The sequence below is a fragment of the Clinocottus analis genome, unplaced genomic scaffold, assembly GCF_023055335.1.
Source record: "Clinocottus analis isolate CAN_PGR_092001 unplaced genomic scaffold, fCliAna1.0.p SCAF_14, whole genome shotgun sequence".
NCBI classification, from domain to species: domain Eukaryota; kingdom Metazoa; phylum Chordata; class Actinopteri; order Perciformes; family Cottidae; genus Clinocottus; species Clinocottus analis.
The window spans coordinates 3,518,583-3,533,412 of NW_027175865.1; positions in this window are offsets into that span (position 1 = coordinate 3,518,583).

Consider the following 14,830-nt stretch of genomic DNA (forward strand, 5'->3'; position numbering starts at 1 on the left):
TCACTGTGATGTCCTCTGGTGGTTTGTGGACTGCCGTTGTGAAGCCTTGAGTTTGGCATTCAGACCGTCGCCATCTTGGTTGTTTTTTTTTGGCAACCATTAGTGGCACAAGACGGTGGAGCTGAGTTCAACCGGATGCGGAAAAAGGACTTTTTAAGCGGCCGCAATGCTCCTTTCATGAACTGAAACCACATTGTGAAAGGGTTAAACTTCCATCTCAGACCGGAAAGTGCAGATGGAGCAACCTGTCAACCTTGTAGCCCCGCCCTAAAGCATGCCCTGCTTTATGGTCTGTTTGACTCTAAATGGACCATCATTTACTAAATAAACATCATGCTGCAATGAAGAAGACTTGAAACTAGAGATTGAGACATAAACTCATGTTTATAATGTTTACTGAGGGAATAACGCAAGAGAGAAGTAGAGTCATTTTCTCATAGACTTCTATACAACCAGAGGAGTCGCCTCCCCTGGTGGACAGTAAAGAGAACGCACGTTTCAGGTGCTTCAGCGTTGATTTTACTTGACAGACCCGGAGATATCCGCCTGGGCTGTTAAAGTAAAATGTACTTGACTTCCCACCTGCTTCCCTGTCGTCTCACCCCTGACCTTTGCGCCACAGATAAAGGTTGCAATGATTTTAGTGGAAAGAAAAAAGCGAAGCGCAGGCATTTGGAATCAAATGCAACTTTACAGAGAAAGATACCGGCACTTGTGTGTGTGTGTGTGTGTGTGTGTGTGTGTGTGTGTGTGGACTGCCTGCAGTGCGAGTGACTGACTCCCCCCATTAAGATGTGGAGGTGGTTGGGGGGGAGGAACGAGTAGTAAAATCTCTGACGAGTTTGACTTTTCAGTGACTTTGCTGGTGAGTGACAGGTCTGTTCCACTTGCTGCATTAAAAGCACTGCGTCAGAAAAGTGTGTAGTATAAAATGCCCAGTCGAGAAATAAATCACTGCCATATTATCACATAACTGCTAATAAGTCACAAATTAGAAAAAAAAACCTTTAAAAAAAAAAAGTAATTTTGGGAAGCGTTCATGTGTGCCGGCAGAAATTATTTAAACCTCTTGAGGACTTGACGTTACAGAAAAGGGATTTTTCTGAGAGCCGGGGAAGTATTGGTGTATTGATTGGAGGCTGAGCCCGATGGCAGCTTTAATGCTGGATCGATGCGCGTCAGGGCTACTGTACGTGAACGGGCCGCTTTGAGTGTCAGGTGGAGGTAATGAGAGGAAACTGTTTGCTGTCAGACGTGACCTTATTGCCAGACCCAGTTAGGAGAGGTCACCGTGTCCGCAAGTTATCAGTTAAGGTGTAATCATTAGGGAGAAACACATCAAAATACACCTTTATGATACGATTAATTAACACATAATCAATGGTGTATCCTTTTTTTTTAAATCGTTGATTTGAAGTTTTAGAATAATACAAAATAAAAGCTATATTTTGGCATATATTAAGCAATAAAAAAGATCTTTCATCCGCTGTATTCCGTACCTGGCTCCTATCCTTATTTGTCCCCAATCCCCTGATATCTCGGTGGCTATATTACACAGCTGAGTCTATCTTTGAAGGAATCAAGGCAATAAAAGGCTTTATTTACCCTTATCTGCAGACCTCCCCGACAAAAAATAACTCTGCGGTATAATACAGGCCGGGACGCGCCAAACAGGCGACGCACGAACGGCGGCTCGTCCTGTCTGCCGGCAGGATTTTCGTCTTATTTTCCTTTTTTATTAAAAAGTCTCATTCCTCGTCGCCGTGCATTGTGCGTTATTGCGCGTCGACTTTCCTCGGAAGGAATCATCTCCCGTGAGCCGGCGAGGCTAATGGAGGGAAAGGATCCAGGAGCGGAGGGCTGAAACTTCATGTTGCTAAATCAGGTCCTGCCTCCGACCACTTAATAAAGAAAAGCAATTACAGGCCGGCCTAGCGGGGGAGTTTGTATTCTTCTTTTTGATTCATCAAAGACCCCCCCACCAGTCGTGGATGTCAGGATAGCTTTGAGCGTTTGCTTCGTGTTTCGGTTTCTCCAAAACATTTTTGTGCGACAACACATCTCGGAAGGATATTCACAGGCAGCAATATGTGGTAAACACGTTCTAGTAGAAACCCCGTATACAAGTCAGAACCTGAAGATGAGCACGATGTCCCCGTTAAAGCCCCCCCTCATTGATGTTGTCCCTCCAACTGGTGATGTTTTGAACGTTAACCTTCTGAATATGAACAGTGAGCCGTGAGGAAGCCACCGGGCGCTACATACAGTAAGATCAGGGGGCAGCGGATCTTCAACAAAGCCTGGCAGCCGGCCTGTGTGCAGCACCTGTCTATAGCCTGGAGACTGTATTGTCCATAGTCATTAACAATAACGCGATAACTCCACCAGGCTTTTGGGTTTTAAACGGTGGCCCTCCCGCTGTTTTAACTGTGAACCTTCGCTGCGCTGCGTGAATATTTAATCCCACCGCCCAGAGAAGCCCGCGGGGGTCACAACATTTTCGGGATGAGTGATTTGCGGCAGACGGAGCTTTTTCTTGGCAAATTGTGATGACGCGAGGGTGACCTTGTTGCTCTTGGCATTCCCCGCGCAGAGATAAATACATTAAAAAAAAAAAGTGACGAAAGAAAAAGCCACCCGAATAGCGTGACAGCCACCTCTGCGTTTCCTGCGAGGTGTGATGGATGGTGCGAAGCCCTTCTCAGCGGGTCTTTTCTCGGCGAGCTTTTTTTCCACGTCGGCGAGGCCGCATGCTGGGATGAAGGTCATTTGGAACTGAAGTGTCTCATTCACTGTGTGAAACGCGAGTCAAGCCGAACACGTGTCAACACAGCAATGACGATGACGTGAAAAAAAAAACAAAGACTCGGGCGGCGGCAAAGCGAGACAACACCCGACGATGTTCATCCGGCGTGTCTCCCTCGCCGCAACCGGACGCTTTCCAAGTCACGCCTCTCGAACTCAAACACACACTTTACCTTGATGCCCCTTTCTCTGTTAAGCCGCTGCAATATATGTACTGTATATAGAGACGATTATTGTAGTATTCTGTCCCACCAGCGTGCCAAATATAACCTGCAATTTGGTCCCTTGAAAATATCTGTTATTGTAGCCTTTTATTGTCCTTGGACTGTTTCCGTGAATACAGCCCCCTTTTTTTTTCTTCCTTCCCCTGTTTTAAGCCGGGATGACTGGGATCTGCTCCCTTCATGTAAATATCCCCCCGCGACGAGGTCTCAGAACAAAGACGAGCCGTGTCTGGTGAGCCACCCCGGCTCTGAGCCTCGGGTTGAGACATTCCCAATGGGGCCAATCTATCACCATGTGATTTATAGGCTCTACAGGGTGGGGGTGTGAGAGAGAGAGAAGTGGGAAAAGACCGAGAAAGAGAGAGAGAGAGACGGAGAGGGGGCCAAAACACGACTGCAAGGAGATGCAGAGTGTGGAGGTAATAATTAACAGTCTACAGTAAACACGCAGACGGTACCGTGTCGTTAACCACGAGCTTTATTGCAATCGGATTAACATCTGATACAGGAAGGAAAAAGGCGTAACAGTAAATGAACGCACATCACATCCACCGGGTTTAATTGCTGAAGGTGGGCCGATTAGTTGCGTCGCGTCCACAACAACAGTTGCAGTTTTAATTGCACATTAGGTTAAAATGCACTAATAGGGTGATAATGAATGACATTACTTAAGTTAGTTTTGTCCGTTTAGATGCGATGTGCTCACTGGCTAGCTCAATGGTGTTAAAGAGGGAGGGAGAGGAAGGGTTGGTCTGCTGCCTTTTGTATTTCAGGTTTGTTTTAACTCTCTTAAAACTTGTTTTAAGTCTGCTGAAAGGATGACACGAAAGAAAACTGTCCTGTGAAACAGTGTTGGCGGTTATTATGTTCCCAAACTGCACCTTGAAAGGACATTTTGCGGCGTTTGGTTTGCTTCTGATGACGAATAAGTCTCAAGGAGAGAGCGGGTTGGCGTCTGTCGGTGGTCTATTCTGCCCCTCATACACCTGGCGTCGTCATACCTGAGTCAGGCCGAGGCTGATCGTCCACCTGCAAATGAATCCCGCCGCTGAAATAGAAAACAAGTTTGACCTTGTGTGTCAACTGATCTATTATTCTAATTATTTTTAGTATCATTATTGGGGACAATTAAGGGTCCATTATGCTGTGGGTGTCATGCTAACTCTTACATTGAGTTATATTTTACTTTGTGTAGTTTTACATTGAATCTGTTCAGGCAGAGCTGCATAAGTCTCTGTATTTCCTGATCATAATGTTTGCGTATCTCCCAGTTACTTCAGGCTCCCCTGGTCCCTCTGCATGCATGTTAATAGGAACAAAAAAACACGCGGAAGGCGAGTTAAAAGCTGCAGCTATTGTTGAAAAGTAGAACTATATATTTTATTTCACAGCTTTAGATGTGAAGAGTTCTTCCTAATTTGAGGAAAACAACCCACTTGATCTCTTTTATTCATCAAACCTGGACCTGAAGGCTCCTGGCTGAGTTCTGATTTCAGGTCAAGCCGACTTTGAATCAGAATAAATTGATAAAATGCTTTAATATTAAAAGTCCAACATGCACTCGGCACTGCATATCTGTCTATATGTGCACGTCCTTCCCTCTTCACCTGGCAGACAGTGCAGACCGGCCCTCCCCGCCCCGCTGTGACCCAGAATGATGACGGCGAGGCTATCAGTCCCTGTCAGGCCACACAGTCCGGCCCGCTCCCTCTGAAGCCCAGTCAATCACTCGCCTCTGTATCACGCGCTCCCAGATGGCAGTCACCTCCCTCGCCGCTGTCCCGATCCATCATGCGTCTGATTCTGCGAGGCAGTGGGCGTTAAAGGTTTCGTCGAGGGTGGGCTTTTCCACGGATCCCAGAGCTCACAAATCTGCCAGAGAACAGGTGAAGGGTCACTCTGCCTACAGCTCGGAGCCTTTGACCTCACCTAGTTCACCGTCCATTACTCAAATTACCCTCCACCCCGGGTGTTACTACCCCTCTCATGTGCCTTTCTAAGTGCCTGTACCATTCATGCTTAAGAAAACCACATAGTGGTGGATTGGCAGGTCAGTTTACATGTTAATACTGACCGACTGCAGCACGGGGAGAGAAATTAATGGTGTTATAAGATTTGCTGGCTAAGAATATGTAAAAAATAAGAGAGGGAGATAAACACAAGACGCCATTTAAACTGCGCGGCTACTTTAGTGCATCTCGTATGCCAGTTTCAGCCGTTTCGAAAGCAATCAATAATAAGAAATAATAGCTTTGGTTACCACCCTCTGCCATAGTTTAAAAGGTTGCAGTAAATATCTTCATAAATGGTGAATAAATAATTGAATAATACATCATGAAGGGAAGCTCTCTCCTGGGGTTGTAAAAGAAATCTTTTGATATGAATGGATTTGGTTGTGGATGCTCGAGTGCTCTTTTTCCAGCAGCCATGTCGCGTCCATTGGAGGCGTCTCGGTGAATGGAAGAAACACAGCAGATAAAGCAGCGAAATATCTTCATTTTTCTGCAATTTGCTGGAGGAGTCCACACGCCATCCACAACCTGGCAACCCAAAAGTCGCTCTCATCAAGGACTTATCGTTAACTGATTTATAAAGCTTCATTAAATCAATCGATAGCAATAAATACAGCCGCTAGTGTCAACCTATAAATCCTTTATAAAGTCTGTAAAAATTAGAACGCCATAGCTTGGTAAATAACGACAGATGGACGATTTTTTTGGACGCATTTCTTGCGTGCATCTATTTCCCCTCACATGCCGGCTGTATCCAAAGCACATGGACCGTTAATATGACCAAAAAAGATCCCATAAAAATTTGTAAAATCCATCCAATCGACCCACACATAAAGCCGACATGCACGCTTTCATGCATACACTCACGACATAGATTTTCCATCAATGCCTCATATAATTAACAGCAGTATGAGGGTGCCCTTTCACACACGAGGCCGTTTATTATATTAATAAACAACCACCCTGACCCCAGTTCACCTGTACGGCCGGCAGACAAACAACAGGAAGTAAATCATCTGCGAGTGAATAAGGTTGGAGAATGATGGCCTTTCAACTCTCTTTAACCTTTTCTTTTCTCTGTTGTTGTTGTTGTTGTTGTTGTTGTGAAGGTGTCCTCGTGAGAACTCAACGTCCTCTGTCCATGAATCAAATAGTGTTTAACAATAAGAAGAAGAGGGGATGTATGGAGAGATGTGTGGGAACGTTATCATGAATTATACCGGAGAATTATCCAGGCGTCGGCACATTGTCTGCGTTCCCGTCGTCTCATTACTGTCCAGTTATTGCAGCAACTCCCTCCGGATGATGGAAGTTTCTAATCCAGTTCTGTTTGCCCATTCAGATTATTAATACACAATAGGAATCAATTATGATGCATCATTAGATTAGGATGCCCGGCAGTGTATAAACTCATTAAAATGAGCTTCACTTAGAGGCACTGTTAAATTCATGTACACATTAAAGCATCAATAATTATAATTTAGTGTTATAATATACATGCAGTGCAGGACTGTGGCCACTCTGAAGTACCTGGAGTGTTTTTTTATGCTATATGTTGATTACTTTTACTCAAGCAAGATCTTGAATGCAGGACATTTAACATATCAACCTGTTAAAGGTATAGGATCTTTTTGCAGGTATTGGACCGCATCCTTTTCTTTTGTTGTATTTAATAAACTGGGAACTGAGTGTGAATTGGCCTCTCTTGGGTTTTGGAGTTAGCCAAAAGAAAGCCGGCACTTTATAATATCAAACATCGTAGACATAACAACTATCAAACTCTCTTAACATTTTTGAATGTCTTCTCTTCAAAAGAGTGAAACAGCGCCTTCTAGAGTCTGACGGCTGTAACGCGTACGGCAGCCTGTGTGGTCAAAAGCAAAATTGAGCTTTTTTCACTCGAGGTGATCAACGTTTAGGACAAGAAGCGAGGTGAAGCTGCATCATGTAGTATTAATGAAGCGTTAAACACACCCATTACATTACGACACATTAGGTGGACAAAACTGTGGAAAAATAATCCGAAAATGAAATGAGACAATCTTACAGCACAACAAAATACATTTCCACATTTATTATTAGTATTAGTTTTTTTATGCTGGGTGTATAACGAATAACGGGAATGGGTAAGTCATGTATATTTGACACAAGCATCGCTACTTGAACACATTCTCACAACTCATTCTGATGTGAAGTGTATTGTAACAGCTTTGCATTACTGGATGCATTTGTTTCCTTAGCGGCCGACGTGTAATTAATGGACGTATGATGCATCGCTTTGCTTCTTTTTGATGTTCTGTCCGACATCCATATTGGCAGACACATTCATTCAAAGCGACTGGTGTTTTTCACGTACACTGGGAGCAACTCGGGGTTTGATGAAGTGCTCATCCATGTGAGCTGACATTGTACAAATCCACTAACTTCATTTATTTCGGGTAGTTGTATTACACCACAACAAATCAGAATAAAATCTACCGTATCTTTTTCAAACCGCACAAATAATGTTCTTTTACTTGGCTTGCCCAGATGTTTTATTAATTGTTTTACTGCACCATGCCACGGCTAGTATAAACAGTAAGTGTGCCATTATCTGCTCCCTGAGATTCAAATAGCACACAGTCCCTCCTCCCGCTTTTTTTATTGTACACTTTTGCAGACGACGCTACAACCGTTCCGCCGCATGGCGTTAACAGACCTGATCAACAATACACACACACACACACACACACACAAAAGACGGCGTGAAGCACCGTGGCCCTACAATCTGAAGCCGAAAGAAGAAGGAGATGTTATAAGGTCACACTGTGACTCGGAAACAGCGGGATGATCCAGTTAGAGACGCGGTGTGCGAGCTTAAAGAGCAATCAGGATGAGTTGCTGAAGTTCAGCTTTCAGAGGCCGTGACAGATCGTAGGAGTTGTGTGAACACTTTATTCATAACTACAATTGCTTTTTCCCCCTTCTTTCTCAAACAATAGTATAACTTTCCACTTCATTATACTAATGTGGCTCCTGTACACAACAGATGTGACTTGTTGGAAGTATTGTTCTCAAGGGGCTTTTCCACTGCTTTCAGATGCAGAGCTTTTTCAGCTCTCATCTCTTATTTTGCCTCCTTTATGAGCAGGAAGAAAACAAAAAAGGCACCAAATGTTTGAAGTCTCATTAATTGGCACAAAAACACAAGACAATACATACCAGAGTGAGAACAAGCTCAACAAACTGAGGAACAGAACAAAGAGGCCTTCGAGGGAGAGGGGGGAAAAGAAAGAAAACGACAAAGCTTTGTCTCCTCAAATGTATTGATTTGATACAAAAGGACGATCTGCTGTCTGTCTGTCTGTCTGTCTGTCTGTCTGTCTGTCTGTCTGTCTGACGCATCGATGCGGGGGACAGAACTCGAACGGGCGCTTGGTTTCATATCATCTCTGAGTCTTCACCGGTGCTCTGCTGTCATTTGACTGTCTGTCTGGCTCGTTTCCGTCGTTTCTCCTCTCTTCGGCGCTAAATCTCAATCTCGACCCTCAGGGGAGGCGTCGCTCCTCCAATGTGAGAGGACCTGCTGTCAACAATGTTGGGCTGAAAAGAAGAAGAAAAACACACGCATGCAATTCCAGCGCGTTGTGCTTCAGTGGAGAGAAGCAGCGACCTGAACCGAGAAAGAGAAAGAAGAGCTGAGAGCAAGTGACTAACGAAAGTCTGCAAGCCGCCGGGCTAATTCATGCGCCTTAATAGGCCGTAGGCGTTCAGGAACCTGTCTGAGAGCTGCTATGTGAAAACACACATGCAATGCATGCGAGGTCTTGTGTTGGGTTTATGTACTGAGGTGGTTCCTACAGTACTGGTGTGGAAAAGATGTCGCTCTTCATGTCAGATGGCTGTAGGGCTTTTTAAAAGCACTTTCTAAATACAGAAAAGGGAGTTCAGACTCCATAGTATCTATAGTAGCTAAGTAGCTATAGTATATAGCGGTATAGAGCTTTGAGCATGCTATACATTGAAGTGCATCAACGCTCTGCTGGCTCCTCGACCGACTCCTCACCTTTGCCTCGACGCCCAGAAGGACCCGCTCGTCTGTCAGTGGCTATTTTACCCACAGACTCTTCTTAGCGAACACATTCCTCTGCACCTGAGCAACACTTGCCTGCCTGACCCCCCGGGGTCCTCTCTCATTGAGCCGCCCACGCGTTCGCCCGTCTCGACTTCTTTCCGGCTGTCAGTGGATGGACTGACACGCGGGCGGTGGAGGTGACAGCTTTCTGCTCGTTTATTCTTCATCCTTCCATCACAGCAAGGAGGGCGGAGGGCGGCCGCATCGGAATCAGCGCTGTTGATAAATAAGGAGGCCGCCCGTCTGGCTGCCTGTGTTTCCCTCTGCCTCCCTCGCAACCCACCTGGGGACACGCGTATCTACTTATCTGCCCGTCAAGATATTTCATGCTTTTCCTTGACGTCTGTGCGATGTTTCCTTCGTCTTTATTTCCGCATCTCAAAATAGTCCAGTGCGTAGGATTTAGGTTACCTGGCACGGCAGCTGGATTCTCCAAGAGGTCAAGAGGTCACACGAAAATACATCTCGTAAGGCTACAGGTACCGGCTTCAGCAATGGTTTGATTGACAGATGGTTCATCAAATTACCTGCCACGTAAAGAGAATATCCTCTTGATACGTGATTCTTTTTTTAAAATAAATTCATTCTATCTGCTATTTTTGAAACGCTGCATGTTTGTAATGATTCATAATTTTAAAAAAACAGATGAATTTACTTCCATTATCTTTTATCAATTCAAATAGACAGATGTGCCAACTGGAGGGAAGCACTGCAAAGAGAAGCAACAGGAAAATAAATAAAATTGGGCCTGTGGCAGCTTCATCGTATTAAAAACACACAATTCAGCATGTTTGAAGTCATTCGACATAACAAGCCACCTTTAATCCCAGATAAATAATAAAGTAAAAATAATAACACTATCTTTTTCTGCCACCAAAGCAAAAAAACAAACAGCCATGAACACTGAACGCCACCATATTATTTTACCCTCTGAGCTTAATGTGGCAACCAGCTGCTGATTTACACAGCAGCCATGGAGCAACATTAGCTTTCATTTGATATTACGTTTTATCGACCTGATTATATTTCCCTCAGGGGTTGGTAGAGACCGAGAGAACCCGAAAACAGAGGGAATATTGGACTAACATTTGCCCAGCCATTTGCCATGTGTTACTGGTCCAAGATGTAAAATGTAGGCCCATTAAAAACTACACAATGGGAATACAGCAGTCATTTGAACAAATTATAATCTGATAGACCTACGTGTCTGATTAAGTTAGTCGTTATAAATATTGCTCTGCACCTAACGTTAGCTAGCTCTTATCTGCTAGCTCTTATCTGCTAGCTCTTAGCTGCGAGCTCTTAGCTGCTAGCTCTTCGCTGCTAGCTCTTAGCTGTTAGCTCTTAGCTGTGAGCTAGTTAGAGCTACTCTCTGATCAGTTCTACACAACACTGAAGAGCACAGACACTCTGCCCAATGTTAATTCTCTTGACTAATACAACTTTTCCTTCTTTTTGTTGAGATTCAGGAAGTTTTATCGATTGGACACACACGCTTCACATTTCATCTGTTTTATAGGACTTCCAATGTTGCCGTAACAGTTGCTCGATAGCACACTCATTCTTCATCGCAACCTCCAAACAACTCTCCTCTTAAGTGTCAACCCCTTCCTCCTCCTCCTCTCCTTCCTTCTGTCTTCCCCCCACTTTTTCCTCCTTTCTTTCGTCACCTCCAGACTACTTATTTACTAATGATGTGCCGCGAACGCTTACTCTTGTGTTTTTCACGCTGCACTCTCCACCTCCCCTCTTCACCTCGCTCCTCTCCACCTCCCCCAGCGGCCTCCTCATCCTGTTGCCAACCTCTGACTCCACCTCTCCCGCGACCCCGTCAAGGTGAAACCTGAGTGGCTTTAATTGGCCGGTATCAATTAAATTCTGAAAGCACATAAACTCACGAGGGACAAGTAAGCGGAGTCCGCTCCAGCTAGTTATCTCCGCTTCCTTCTCCTTCGCCCCCTTGGACCTCAGGACCTCTGTTCATCTTCCGACATGTTATTGATGCCTCTCGCTCCCGCTCTCCAGCCAAATCTTCCCTTTCATTACATGGCCATCTATTTCTCTCTCTCTCTCTCTCTCGCTCTCTCTCTCTCTCTCTCTCTCTCTCTCTCTCTCTCTCTCCTATCTCTCGCTTCCCATTCATTGCTGCCGCCACTTTTAAATAGATCCCTGCGGCAGTGACTGCGCCACACACGGCCTCCATCATGGGACCAAGAGGAGGCTAATGCCTTTTTAATGAGGCCTCGGCCACAGTGCGACACTGCAAAGTGGCAGGAATCGGCGGCTGGTGAGCCCTTGGTCCAGGGTATTTATCACCTAAAACCCTCTGATCCACTGCGCCAGTGGGAGGGAGGGAGAGAGGGAGAGAGAGAGAGAGAGAGAGAGAGAGAGAGAGAGAGAGAGTGGGAGGCGAGCAGAGGTTGAGGAGGAAAGAGAAAGTTACCAAAAAAGAAGGTGAAAAGAGATGGAGGAGAGGAAGTGGAGCAAGTGGATGGGATGAGAAAACACAGTATGTATGGATATGTATCTAAAAAAAATCTGTCACCATGAAAAAAAAGAGAAACGGGCAGGAACAGAGGAAGGACAGGGAAGAATATTTGCTGGCGCTCCTTATTTTACTCTCCCCGTCGTCTTAAGTGGCCCGTACCTGTTTAGCATCCCATCTCCCTTTGATTGCCCCGAGAAGCTGCATAATGTGAAATCATGATAATAACCATAATGCCTCGACAGTAATTAATATTCCTCCGCGCATATTGCTGCAGAGTCCTGGAGAAAGGCACTGAGAGTGGTTTGCCTCCAGTTAAGGGAGCTCGCATTATTATATTCCCACTTCATTTAATATTAATGTCCACTGGGCCCAGTATTTTAATATGAGTTCTGGTGAAAATGGCCTTAAGTGGCTGAATAGCAAATAAGATAGATTAGCAACATAAGAAAACCACCTATTTTATTATTAACGCAGATGATTGAAAGTAATGGGTAGAAGCGCGAAATCAAAGAACCCCTGAATGATGATCTGAGGATCTCCTTAAAGTGCGCTCGCTAAGGACTTCGATGGCGGCCGATTATTGCTCTGCACCACATAAAAAAAGAGTGCGAGGTCCAATAAAATGGCCGTTGTAAAACTCGCCCATTGAAGTTCCTCGCTTCAATCGCGCCTCGCCGCCGCCTGGAGCTCTGGAGCGACAGCAGCAGCGTACGTCCTCTCGCACAAGCCGCTGCCCGAGAGGCTAGCGTCGCTCATCGCGGCTCCTCAGGAGGTACAGCAGCTTTGTATCACTCGCAGCAATACATCTTTTCTTTTATGAAACCCCATTCGGTATCATTAAAAACATTTTTTTTTTACAAAGGAGCAGCCACTCAAAACACATTTCAGGCTGTAAGTGGCGCTGCGTGTATCTCGAGCGTGGACACCTGATCTGAGCTCTGCTGGAATAACCCAACGACGCACACCAGCGGCTCTCCTGTCCAGTTTGCAGCCTGGTAACACAATCCCAGCGCTTCAGATTACACTGCCTGTATCTGGATTGGGACATAAATAAGTGAACGCCTGTCGGTGGTTCAGGTCCCGCTCCGTTTACCGCTCACTGGGACTCGGGTCGCGTTCACACTCAGAAATATGCAGCCGTGGCTTCTCACTAGTGCAGGAACCGACATGGTTGCATGCATGTGCTGGATGTGATGACAAAAGCGCAGTCGCTGTTGACTGTCTCCGTCTTCTTTTATTCAAACCGAGGTGATGCAACGCACAGCGTACTCTCAGACTAGTTAAAGGCTGCACCGGGAACTGACTGGAGTTGCTCTGCTGCTGTTGTGTTTCTGACACTGGAGCTGCTCAAGGCCACAAGGAACACGTGTTACACAATCAACCAGCACTGATCCCATTGCTAAATAGCATATTTTATTATATTTCTTGTCGTTTGCTCACCCAAAATTGGACATACACTTTAACTGTGTAGTGTAAGTAGTTCCTTTAACCCTGTGACCTATTTATCAGATATTCTTCTTCTTGTATGTGTGCTTTAAAATACATATCCTCTAACTACTGAAGTCTGCAAAGACTTTATTTTTTTATCTCAGCTCTGTCAATGTAAAGCTTTAAAACAAACCTAAATCATTAACCCTGAAAAAAGTAACATCTCCAGTGTGGAAATATAGAAATGTAAAGCCCCGTGCTGCTGCTGAGAGATGCGAGCGGAGCAGAAAATGCGCTGAGGACAGAGAAATAACGCGTTACGGGAAAGTTGTTGGTGCAAATCTCAACCCGCGCAATGACCCAGCAGGAGCACTGCAGAGGTGCCCTTGGGCAAAGCAGTGAAGCTGCTGTGACTGTGTTAAACACATCCCAAGTGTACCAGTTTATAAGGCCGGGAAACCTCACGCCGGACTAAAAACAACAGCAAAGCGTACATTCATCTGTCCCACGAGGCCCCGCCTCCTCCAGGCCTCCATCCTGGACTCTGTGCTCCGTTTGTGACACGCAGGAGAAGTCTGTTTTTAAACATTTTGCACGGGATGTGAGATGGACTAGATAAGGCTGGCTGGAGAGGGGTGAGGGGAGGGGAGGTGGGGGGGGGATTCGTCTCAGACTGCCGGCAGCATTTGCTCCAGCAAAAGTAAAAGAAGCAGAGGGAGGCGCCACGAGAGAATTGGTGTAACGCTGTCCGGTGTTGGGAAAGAAACCGAGCCGGGGAGTCTCCCGGTCAGAGACCAGCTGAGCTGTTAGACGGGTGTTAGTGTTGGTTTTAGGATACGAAGATATGCCCTTCAGTTCCCTGCTGCAGGCGTGCGTTCCAGACAGTCATAAATGTTGTATGAGTCTGTGGACGGGCCTGGGGGAGAGGAGAGCAGAGGAAGTGAAGGAAAGGAGGGCAGCATCGGAGGAGGAAGAAGGAAGGACGGAGAGGAAGAGGACAGGTGGAAGAGGGACGAAGGAGGGAAGACACCCGGCTGCACAGACTCAAGGCCAGGAAGTGTGCAATCTGGCTTTTCATATCGAGAATTAGTCCGTCTCCACGCGCGTACATGAGTCACTTGATGTCGTGTAGGGATTAAAAGAGGTGAATTGAACGTTTAGCGAGATGAGAGAGAGAGAGTCACCGGGCGCCGTCCTCCTGTAATGAGTCTTTTTGGAGATTAGGAAACATGGCTCTCATGCGCGTCCACACGGCTGTGAGCGAGGACGTCAAAGCGACGGCCTGCCTTGAGTGACCATGGATACTGCATGCTGCATGGGTTTAATCAGGCACTCGGGTCCAATACGTTCTGCTTGTGAATTAAAACAACACTATTTACATTCATTTACGATCCCCAGCAGCTCATGGGTTTCACAACAAGCTGCCTGTTGTCAGCGTGGAGCGCAATTTATCACCATTTGTTCAGGTGCTCAGAAGCTGCTACAGGGAGTCGCTTTTTTTTTATTCTTCATGGAAGTGTAACGTATTTGGAGAATCCCCGAAATCTGTCTCGGACAAAGGTCATAATATATTTTGAGAATCTAACAACGCCGACTCCCCCACACACACCTTTTTTTAAAATTATTCTTTCATCCCTGTTCTGCAACTATTTCAACATTGACTAATCTACAGATTCATTTCATGATTATTACATTTTGGGGTCTGGAAAATGTCAGAGAAGTTGGACAAAGCAAAAGCCAAAATGTCAACCAAGCACCG